Source organism: Triticum dicoccoides, chromosome 3B (assembly GCF_002162155.2).
Source record: "Triticum dicoccoides isolate Atlit2015 ecotype Zavitan chromosome 3B, WEW_v2.0, whole genome shotgun sequence".
NCBI classification, from domain to species: Eukaryota; Viridiplantae; Streptophyta; class Magnoliopsida; order Poales; family Poaceae; genus Triticum; species Triticum dicoccoides.
In genome coordinates this window covers 220,544,433-220,552,318 of record NC_041385.1, presented here as the reverse complement: position 1 = coordinate 220,552,318, position 7,886 = coordinate 220,544,433, and the positions used below count along the sequence as shown (strand labels likewise).

General features: G+C 40.3%; 1 long non-coding RNA gene across 4 annotated transcripts; it reads right to left on the bottom strand.

Moving 5' to 3' along the window:
• Nucleotides 1-2,471: 2,471 nt before the first annotated feature.
• LOC119275593 lies at nt 2,472-6,197 on the bottom strand. 4 transcript variants are annotated; one of them, XR_005135788.1, is made up of 5 exons: nt 5,869-6,197; nt 5,359-5,749; nt 5,034-5,167; nt 3,440-3,611; nt 2,472-3,357 (listed from the first exon to the last, which is right to left on the bottom strand). It is a non-coding gene; the product is annotated as an uncharacterized LOC119275593 (long non-coding RNA). The 4 variants fall into 4 exon arrangements; XR_005135787.1 differs by having other exon boundaries at nt 5,044-5,167; XR_005135789.1 differs by having other exon boundaries at nt 3,440-5,167; nt 5,359-5,466; nt 5,605-5,749.
• Nucleotides 6,198-7,886: the final 1,689 nt, after the last annotated feature.

Below are 7,886 nucleotides of genomic sequence, written 5' to 3'. Positions count from 1 at the left end.
ACAACTACCATTCAACTACTTCAATAGACTGTATCTAGTTTGTCAAATATGAGGTGAAAATACAAAACGTTACTCTCTCATTCTACCTTCGAACTCATGCAAGGATTGTTGCTTCATCTACATACAACCTCTTACGACTTACTTATTCTATGTCACATCATCTTTTGATCATTTTCCTACGCCTCTCGCGTTGGTGGCGACGGCTAGGAACTCTGTACTCTCAAGCTATGCCGACAAGCCTATGGTTCTCCTTTTCCATGTCTGTCGCTCCAGCGGCAGGTGGCGGGGAGGGGAATTTTGGCATCTCTATTTCAGCTAGTAGTGTAGGTTAGTTTTTTTTTGCTCTCGCAGGGGCGATGCGACATCTACGAGTTAATCTTCCAGGTACTATCCTCCTCGTGTTTGTCTGTCGGGATGAAGTTGACATAGTTTCAGTGTAGATTGCCGCCATCTCCTTTGGGTAGCGAGGTTAGTGTTTCTCACCATGCGTTCACGGAGGTGAGATTTGTGGCAGATTCTTTAGATCGATTCAAGGGTTCAATTGCGATAATTGTGGCATTATGACGCTTTTTATAGGCACGTGCATGAAGGCTTCTCGATTGTTATCGGCAAGGTCAAGCCGACTCCAGTAGAGGAGCGACGCCAACGACGCGATGTAGCAGCGGTAGTGGTTGAGATGCTTTGTACTTCTGGTGAATTTTTATAATAGACCTAGGGAAAAATGAAAAAATTATACGTGGCAAAATCTACCAATAACTATCTCACAATAATTGAAGCCGAAATCATGCTTCAACTGGGATGCCATGCACAAAAATATAGGCATATTTACAATACCCTATCATCACTGGTGTAGCTAAGGTCTTGTAGGCTTGTACAATACAAGGTGTCTAGGGAGATGATTAGTAAAAGTTTTTGTTAAGCACCCGTGCTTATCTCTACAGGAGGATGCCTAATTAAGCGTCTACCATCTACAAATAAACATCGACACTTAAGAAAAAACTAATCTATCTATTTAAGCACCGCTAAGCATCTTGCATTGTACAAGGCCTAAGTGCATGTTAGAAGGGGTCGCCGCCTCGACTCATGCTGAATTTTATGAAGAAAATGTTTAGGGGACTTTGGGAAAAATAGATGCTCCCTCCCTCACCTCCACCAAGAAGGTAATGTTTTGTCTTTTGCCCCTTAGTCATCGTCATCTAACTCTCCCGCATGCCTACAGTCTACCATGTTTTTTTAGAAAGATATTTCATACGCAAAAGATTTTACCTTACTATTGGATACGATTCTAGCAGATCTCTTTGGTACAATATTTCGGGGAGGCGAATAGACTGGATGGTAAGAGAAGGTGAGTTTTTATGCAGGTTCGGGCCCTCACGATCAAGGTAATACCCTACGAATGCTTGTTTATATTGTGATTGGAGTCTGTATATTGTTGATGATCTATCGATGAGCCCGATCTCCGGCTTATATAACACTAGCAAAGGGGCCCGTGCGTTGCAACGGGAGAAATAAATCCTTGCTCGTCCTAGTCTATGATTCCACTTCTCTTGCTTGCCACCATTGTCGTCCGTGCGTTGCAACGGGTCAAAAAAAATAGCAAAATTTGCTTTGTGTGTGCGATTGCGCAACATTTCTTATGTTCAATTCTCTTTTTCGGAGTATGAAGTGTGGATTTAAAGAAGCCACCTTAACATCCTTCATCTGATTAAAGAGTAGTTGTGCATGGAATAATTTGTCAATCGTTTTTTTACATTTCGAGAAAACATGAATATTTATTTATTTTAAAAGTAACATTTTTGAATTTTTTAATCATTTTTAAATGGGATTTTTTACAATTCACATTTGTTACACATTTAAAAATAATTTTGATTTATTTAATTTTTGAAAATGTTTTTAAATGCAATATTTTTTAAAAAATTGGTACAGTTTTAGGAAATATTGAATATAAAAATGATGAACATATTTAAAAATGTTCACATTTTTTGAAATAAAAGCCAATTTGATACAACCTTTCTCTTAAAAAAACACACGCTCGGTGTCTGCAGTAAAAAAAAAGAATTGTCGGTGTTTGGACCATATAGTATAGAGTTGAGAAAGTCATAGTCATGTCCTTCGATGTCACCTCCTTCGACTTATCACTATCATCGGATAAAAAAAAGAATTGTTGGTGTTTGGACCATGTAGTATTGAGTTGAGAAAGTCAGTCATGTCCTTCTATGGCACCTCCTTCGACTTATCACTATCATCGGGTAAAAAAAAGAATTGTTGGTGTTTGGACCATGTAGTATTGAGTTGAGAAAGTCAGTCATGTCCTTCTATGGCACCTCCTTCGACTTATCACTATCACCGGGTGGAAGAGAAGTGATGGATGTGTTCTGAGTGGTATATACAAACGGTGAAATTGTTGTATACAATTTAAAAGCTTAATAACTAAACCAAAATTTTATTTAGAATTTGCAGAAGATAATAAATGCAAAAGGATTTGAATAGTTTTAGAGATAGTGTTTTATTTTCATTATTTGGGCTTGGCCCAAACAAAACACTTCATGCACACAGAAGTACAATACACACGCTCTTTCCCTAAAAATCATGCAAGCACGAACTCATCTCCCTTCCCTTTCCCTATGATCAAGTATCCCTACTGCTCGAAGTGCGAAGCACTGCCACCGGCTGCTCATGTCTCCTCGTCGTTCTCGGGATACAAAGCACTTCATGTTGTGTTCTTCCACCATGGCCATCGGACTATATTTTTTAAAACCGAACGGGCAACTGAACCGTTGCGTCTGTCACCGGTTGGACCGCCGGTTCATCGATTTGTTCGTGACAAAAAAAACAAGTTATTAAAAATAACCTTAGATCAAATGAGTACACATAATATTGGATGTAATATAAACATAACCAGCCAGGTCACAGGGGCTGAGACATTTTAGCTCACCTTCCCTTTAGTTGCCAATTTGAAGGGAGGGATCGAATTATGTTGTGTTTATGGCCAATTGAGCGGTCCATGAGCGATCAATTTAAAATACATAGTGATAACCTGGCTTCTAATGTAAATAATAATCCAATTCTTTTGCAATTGGATACCCAAATTTAGCATACTGCACATTCATCTCTCTTATCGTCAGTGTTTGATTATGCAAAAATAGGTTCAGCATGTAAAATCAAGGCAGCTTCTCTGCACACAATTTCTTGGGAAGAGACAACAAACCTTTGCATCATTCAAATGTCACAGGTGACTTGTTTTAGTTTGGGATCTTGAAAGAATCAAACCAACATACCTTTCCTGGCAACAGTCAGCAGTGGTAAGCATGTGCCGCTGGAGCCCGACCAACTTCCCTTGATCCCATTTATTGTCTCCTATCCACGGCCACAAAGTGAAAAAGGTTTCAGCGGACTTAGTCGGGCATCCACGATCAGGTTTTAGAGGGAGAAGACTCACCGCCTGCTGGCAAGGTCGGGACCGTGGTCGTCCGTCTCCGCTTTGCCGGCCGATAAGATCATTGATATTGGCCAGCCAGCTGAGTACTCATCACCTTGCTCTGCTGAATCACCTTGAGGCTATCGTTGGTGCTCCGTGAGGTCTGCGACCAGGCTCTAAAGTCCTTGATTTGCTGTTCGGTTCACCACAGTGACCAGCGAACAGTGTCAGGAGAAAAATGTCGCTTTACGATCAAGACGGTAGAATAAATCGAGATTATTTCCAAATAAAACGAACAAGAAACTTCATGCATCTACGTGAACAAAATTATAATCAGCAGGGAACATAATTATATTTGACAGAAGCCTCAAACTTGATTGAAATCACAACCGGTACAATTTTCTAAGTTTGGTCTTCACATTTATTCAAAAGAAGAAGAATAAATGTATACCATCATTTCAAATCCAAGACAATATTATCAAGGTTAAGAAAAATCGAATCACAACACAGTCCACTGCAATGAATTCTCAAAATATCTTGGAATTACTCTGCTTCGCGTTATTTAGTATGCTTGTTCTTCTTCCCATAGAGTGTCCGTTGATTCAGCTAGTTGGTGATTGTTTTTAGTCCATAGTAGAAAATTTGTTGCACATGCTGCATGCATGTAAAAAAAAATGCACGGTGCTGTTTTTTTGTGTGTGAATCGTGTGCACAGCCCACGACAACATAACTGAAGACATACTAAATGCTTTCTAGTTAACTCTTCAAATGACTAATCAATACAGTAAGTCCTCACTGCATCTCTAGGTAGGAACCGAATATCCCGGTCTGTTTTCTCTACCAGTTCAGATCTCACAAAAGTAGGGAGTACGAAAAATATAGCAGAAGGGATAACCTGAAGTAGCTATTATGAACCAAGCATCATATATATCAGTTGCCCATTAATGGGTAGTTCGTGCAATGTGCACTATTTCTATTCAAGTAATAAAAGTGATGGAAGACCTCAAGTACGTTCAACCCAGATTACTTACACATGCAATGCACTTGCCATCAATCAGGCTTAAAATTTGTTCACAGGAGACAGAGATATCGGGTTAGAACTTCCCTTGTTTTTACATTGATTTTAGGGTGGATGCAGTAGTAGGGCTCTCTTGAATCTAGATGATGTGCAGGTTAGGTGTGGCTGTGAAGGAGATCTGTGAGTTCTTAATATAATCATGAAAAACAGGAAGCTCTTAATATAATCATGAAAAATATGATGCTCTAGTTCACAAGAAACCAAATTGGCTCTTATAAGCCGATCGATCGGCACAATCAACACAGCTGTTAAATTAACAACAAAATTGCAGGTCATGGCTTTGTTGGAGCAAATATCTAATCTCCACATCTTGAATATGTGGGAACCAGATTAGGATGACAATGTCCTACAAATTCTATACTTCATTTCTCTGTGATCTTCATTTTTCTGTGATCAATGCAAATGTCTTCTATGGGCTTCTGGCTACTTGTTGGCAGCAATAGTAGGTTTGTGAGCAACTGAGCCTGCTTCCTTGTTTAGATATTCAGACCAGCACATGGAAAGGCTGAACAAGTATACTTATATAATACTAACAACCTGTCAGTACCAGGGTAATATTTGTTGGTGAAGATGCCTGAAAACCAAAGTTGTGAGTCTAGCTTGTTTCCTCTTGCATCATCTATGTGGAGGTCATGGCTTTCCATACAGCGGAACAGGGCTAAACTCCACACCTTCAACCAACCAGAGAGAGCTAGTTCGGAAAGGTGGTTATAATGGCGTACTGGAAGCTCAACTCTTCTTTGTCTACACTAATGTACTATTTAACTACTTGGGCCAGATGCATACAAAAATTGAAGATGAAAGGTTAGGTAGATGCAAATGAGGTTACAGTACATTAGGAAAATTCACTGCTACAACGGACCTGCTATTTTGAAACTTATGTTTGGGACTGTATATGCCAATATCTTCATATCATGTGCAGCAGCCTCTTCAAATTGCTAGTCTCGTTGACATGATTTGTGAAAGAGTCCTACAGGCACAAATTATTGATGCAGTAATAAGCTAATCAAGTTTTGTCCAGCCCGTGGCTGCGTCGACGTTGCCGCTGCTATTGCCAGCTTCCGAAGTATAGCAAAAGAATCTGCGTCATGTAAGTTGCAACTCGCACAATCTCGTCGGGAGGCTTGGGAGCAGCATCGTGAACGACAGTGCGATGACAGTTTGCCTGATGGATAACCTCAGGGTGCAGCCAAGGTGCTTGTGACGCGCTCCATCTCCTACTCGTCAAAATCGCCGCGCTGCTCCTGCGCCGACTGAGCGGAGGCAGAGGGAGAGGAGGAACACGTCAACGAGCAGCAAGAAATTGTAATCGAAGCAGGCCGAATTGGCGGAGGGAGGCGGGCGGGTGCAGATCTCGCGCCCGGCGGCTCACCTTGTCATGCGCTGCCGCCGCCTCGTCGTCGTCGAGGAAGGCGAGCAGGGTGTCCGGGCTATCGGCCGCGGGCTTCTTGGCCGGCGGAGCCGCTAGGGCCTTCCTCGGCCGGCGCCGGCTCCACGAGGGGATCTCCAGCCGCGCCTGCTCCTGCTGCTGGCCCGCACGATGGACGACAGGTCCGCGAGAATGGCTGCCACATCCAGCTCATGCTCGCCGAACTCCTCCTCCCGCATGGGTCCGCTCCCAGCCGAAGCGGCCGCCTTGGATCTCACCGAGCGAGCGAGGGATTGGGTGGATCTCTGCGGGCGATGGCGAGAGCAGGGGAGGAGGCGGAGGATTCGTTTGGTAGTTACATCGAATCGTTTTTTCTCATTTATTTTTGGACTGCGGGTTAATTTCAAAGAAACAGAGGGGCTTTTTCGCAAAAACGCCGACGACGTACGACCAGAAGCACTCCGTGCTTTATTAGTAGGGAAAGATATACTAGGATAGGATTACAAATCCTAGGCTTAGTCTTTTTCTGGCTTATGGATGGCTTACCGTGGGAAATAATCACAAGCAGAAAATAACTTGTTTTTTTGTGTTCAACTTAATTTCCAGCCACAGCCGGTCCCTTCACGTCCGGGAGAAGCCAATGGGGAGCAGCTCCCCGAGTGCAGCCCATTAAAAATTGAATCAGTATATCCCCTATGCCTTGCCGCAAACAGGCGCATACCCCCGCGCCGCGCTGGGCCGGTCCGTTTTCTTCTTTTTCTTTCTGTTAAAAAACTGCAGCAAAAAATCTTATTTCAAATGTGAGGGCTCGAACTTGCGATCTCCCCATAGAAACAGCAGCGCACTAACCAGCAGACCACAATACCGATTGTGTACATTTATTTATTTTCGTTCTTTTATTTACGTACGCCGCGAGAGCCCACCAAACCAGCTTTCACTGCTCGCTGATTTCTGGGCGTTTTTTTTTCTGTTTCTTTTTCTTTTTATTTTCTCGTTTTCCTTTTTTTATTTTCTTAAAAATGCGATTTTTTTTAAATTCGTGAATTTTTTTAAATTGAATGAACTTTTATCAAATCGATGAACTTTTTTTAAAATTAGATGAAAATTTTCAAATTCCATGATTTTTTTAAAACGTGAACAATTATTGAGAACATGAACAAAAAATTATATATGATGAGCGATTTTCAAATATACAGTGAACATTTTTTCGGTGTACGATGAACAATTTTTAACTGCACATCGAACATTTTTGTGATATACATTGAAATAATTTAAAACATATTTATTAAATTTTTTTGATATAAGATGAACAAATTTTAAATAATGAACATTTTTTTAATATAATCTGAACAATTTTTAACTAACATTAAACAATTTTGTGATATGCCATGAAAAACAATTTAAATACCCATTGAACATTTTTTATGTACACTAAACAATTTAAAATTGTGAACAAAATTTGAAAAAGGTAATAAATTTGAAAACTATGAACACATTTTGAAATCACGAACAAAAAACAAAAAATACATTTTTGAAATTCCATGAAATTTTTTCAAATTTGATGAACTTTTTCTAGATTTCGATGAACTTTTTCCAACTTCGATGAACTTTTTTTCAAATTCAATGAACATTTTTCAAATTCGTTGAACATTTTTTGAAATTCGAACGAACTTTTTTGATATTGATGAACTATTTTCAAAATGGATGAACTTTTTTGAAATTTGTGAACTTTGTTAGAATCAATGATTTTTTTAGTTCGATAAAATTCGTGATTTATTTTGAAATATGTGAACTTTCAAATTTCTTCGCGAAAAAATTACGTTTGCCCAAATCTGTGCGCAATAAATAGCGCGAGTTTAATTATTCTTAACTCATTCGCGCTAAATATATCCATGATCGATTGGTTGCCCTAGTGGTTAGGCGACTAGAATAGGTACTTTACGTCCCGTGGTCGAATCCTCTCGGGAGCAACCCTTTTTAGGGGATTTTTTTGTGGTATAGATAAGGCGTGTCGTGGGCCG